The sequence below is a fragment of the Artemia sp. Qi Xiang Cuo genome, unplaced genomic scaffold (assembly GCF_049724085.1).
Source record: "Artemia sp. Qi Xiang Cuo unplaced genomic scaffold, ASM4972408v1 HiC_scaffold_3156, whole genome shotgun sequence".
NCBI lineage: Eukaryota > Metazoa > Arthropoda > Branchiopoda > Anostraca > Artemiidae > Artemia > Artemia sp. Qi Xiang Cuo.
In genome coordinates, this window is record NW_028300551.1 from 34909 (window position 1) to 38578 (window position 3670).

At 38.9% G+C, this 3670-nt stretch overlaps 1 long non-coding RNA gene across 1 annotated transcript; it reads right to left on the reverse strand.

Annotated features, from left to right (window-relative positions):
• Nucleotides 1-781: 781 nt before the first annotated feature.
• LOC148938537 (uncharacterized) lies at nucleotides 782-2836 on the reverse strand. The gene is made up of 3 exons (XR_016143679.1): nucleotides 2515-2836; nucleotides 1560-1704; nucleotides 782-1020 (listed from the first exon to the last, which is right to left on the reverse strand). It is a non-coding gene; the product is annotated as an uncharacterized LOC148938537 (long non-coding RNA).
• Nucleotides 2837-3670: the final 834 nt, after the last annotated feature.

A 3670-nucleotide genomic window follows, 5' to 3' on the forward strand; every position in this document is an offset into this window, starting at 1 on the left:
CTGACCTGTCAGACCACTTTCTAATCTATCTCTCCCTACCCTTCCAACCAACTATTAAACACCCTAGAACTAATATCCCTACGTCTAATAGGATATATAATATTGTAAATATGAACCGGTTCACCGATCGTCTGAAATAATTTGACTGGTCAAAGGTTTTGGATTGTCAGGATGTTAATTCAGCCACAAATGGTTTTACACAGGGACTGAGTGATCTTATCAGTTCAACCTTTCCAGTCTGTAAATCAAACCGAAAACTACCTATATACACCCTTGGATGTCCAATAGCCTGATAATCTCTTAATATTGTAAAAATAACCTATATAATTTAGCTTGCAAAACCAGTAGCGTTATTGACCTAACTAATTATAAAACTTAAAAAAACTATATACAAAACTCTTCCGTGAAGCAAAAAAAAAATAATATTATTCAAAAATCACTCACTGCAAAGGGAACTTGCGAGGAAAATTAAACCATCATATTCAGCATATTTGATAACCCTACTTTATAAGTTTCAATTCCCTATACACCATAATACGGAATTTTACATTTTTACCACAAGAAAGATCTCGAATGCATGTTACTTTGTTTCTTTAATTTCTTCCCCAAGGGTGACCAAATGGAAACAGTGATCCTATAAGCTCAGAAGACGGTTCATATACCATCGATGCCAAACAAAATTGGGCGCAATATAATCAACTTCGTGACAAAGCTGTTTTAAAGTAAAAAAAGGTGGACTTGCCCTTATCGAAAGTAGAATACTTTTGAAATTTATTTGAAAGGCCATTTCTTGGCCAAACATCAACATTTTGACACTCCTGAAAAGCCAAATTTTGTTTCGAATTTTGCTTCAAATTTGACATCTTTCAATGCAAAGCAGCCAGTTGCTCTTCCCTTTCTCGAACAGCAACAAGTTCATGAAAATGAATAAGGTCAGTTTCCTTTTAATTTTTTGATACGATAAAATAATGCTATTGGGCATTACGCGCTACCTAATAATCGAGCTACCACTAGTGCTACCTGGGTTTTGTTGGGGTGATATGAGAACATGGGCTAAAATTGACCGACAACTAACTTATCCAGCAGGACTTGTTTGTTTTATGGCAAACGGTCTGTGAGACCTTCTTCCTAGAGAATATTTATGGCGCTTGGGTCGGTTGCAACCAGACCAAGAGGTATCTTATTGCTCTGTTATAGGGTATTATTATTGTGTTTGAAAAAGTATGTGATGAGTGCAAACAATTTTTGCACAGAGCAGGAAAGACCCTTTCTTGGCCCACTAGTGCTACCTGGGTTTTGTTTGGGTGATATGAGAAAATGGGCTAAAATTTACCGACCACTAAATAATCCAGCATTTCAGTTGTGTTTTTTTGCAAACTGTCAGTGGAGACCTGCGTCCGAGAGAATATTTATGGCGCTTGGGTCGGTTGCAACCTGACCAAGAGGTATCTTATTGCTCTGTTCTTGGGTATGATTATTTTGTTTGAAAAAGTATGTGAGGAGATCAATCTATTTTTGCTCAGATCTGGAAAGACGCTGCCTTGGCCCACTAGTGCTACCTGGGTTTTGTTGGGGTGATATGAGAAAATGGGCTAAAATTTACCGACAACTAAATAATCCAGCATTTCATTTGTGGTTTTTTGCAAACTGTCAGTGGAGACATGCATCATAGAGAATATTTATGGCGCTTGGGTCGGTTGCAACCTGACCAAGAGGTATCTTATTGCTCTGTTCTTGGTTCTTATTATTGTTTTTAAATCAGTATGAGTTTCTTTAAAACATGTAGAGCTCAGAGCTCGAAATATCATTTCGTGTCGCGCTCGTACGACCGCGGTTTTGTTGGGTTGATTGAGGAGAATGGGCGATAATTTACCAACAAATAAATAATAGAGCCTTTGCTTTGTTTTATATTTCAAATTGTCAGTGAGAAAATCGTACAATAAAAAATTTATGGCGCATGGGTCGGTTGCAAACCTGACCAAGAGGTATCTTATTGCTCTGTTCTTGGGTATTATTATTTTGTTTGAAAAAGTATGTGATGCGTGCAAACAATTTTTGCACAGAGCAGGAAAGACACTTTCTTGGCCCACTAGTGCTACGTGGGTTTTGTTGGGGTGATATGAGATAATGGGCTAAAATTTACCGTCACCTATATAATCCATCATTTCATTTGTTGTTTTATGCAAACTGTCAGTGGAGAACTGAGTCCTAGAAACTATTTATGGCGCTTGGGTTGGGTGCAACCTGACCAAGAGGTATCGGATTTCTCTCTTCTTTGGTTGTATTATTGTGTTTGAAATATTATGTGATGCGTGCAAACAATTTTTGCACAGAGCAGGAAAGACCCTTTCTTGGCCCACTAGTTCTTCCTTGGGTTTGTTGGGGTGATTTGAGAAAATTGGCTAAAATTTACCGACAACTAAATAATCCAGAATTTCATGTGTGGTTTTTTGCAAACTGTCAGTGGAGAACTGCTTCCTATAGAATATTTATGGCTCTTGGGTTGGTTGCAACCTGACCAAGAGGTATCTTATTGCTCTGTTCTTGGGTATTATTATTGTGTTTAAAAAAGTATGTGATGCGTGCAAACAATTTTTGCACAGAGCAGGAAAGACCCTTCCTTGGCCCACTAGTGCTACCTGGGTTTTGTTGGGGTGATATGAGAAAATGGGCCAAAATTTACCGACAACTAAATAATCCAGCATTTCATTTGTGGTTTTTTGCAAACTGTCAGTGGAGAACTGCATCCTAGAGAATATTTATGGCGCTTGGGTCGGCTGCAACCTGACCAAGAGGTATCTTATTGCTCTGTTCTTGGGTATTATTATTGTGTTTGAAAAAGTATGTGATGCAGTGCAAACAATTTTTGCACGGATGCGAGGAAAGACCCTTCCTTGGCCCACTAGTGCTACCTGGGGTTTGTTGGGGTGATATGAGAAAATGGGCTAAAATTTCTGTACCGACAACTAAATAATCCTGCATTTCATTTGTGGTTTTTTGCAAACTGTCAAAGTGAGAACTGCGTCCTAGAAAATATTTATGGCGCTTGGGTCGGTTGGCAACCTGACCAAGAGGTGTCTTATTGCTCTGTTCTTGGGCATTATTATTTTGTTTGAAAAAGTATGTGATGCGTGCAAACAATTTTTGCACGAGAGCAGGAAAGACCCCTTTCTTGGCCCAGCCGAAGTGCTACCTGGGCTTTTGTTGGGGTGATATGAGAAAATGGGCCAAAATTTTTACCGACAACTAAATAATCCAGCATTTCATTTGTGGTTTTTTGCAAACTGTCAGTGGAGAACTGCGTCCTAGAGAATATTTATGAGCGCTTGGGTCGGTTGCAACCTGACCAAGAGGTATCTTATTGCTCTGTTCTTGGGTATTATTATTGTGTTTGAAAAAGTATGTGATGCGTGCAAACAATTTTTGCACAGAGCAGGAAAGACCCTTTCTTGTCCCACTGGTGCTACCTGGGTTTTGTTGGGGTGATATGAGAAAATGGGCCAAAATTTACCGACAACCAAATAATCCAGCATTTCATTTGTGGTCTTTTTGCAAACTGTCAGTGGAGAACTGCATCCTTCTAGATAATATTTATGGCGCTTGGGTCGGTTGCAACCTGACCAAGAGGTATCTTATTGCTCTGTTCTTGGGTATTATTATTGTGTTTGAA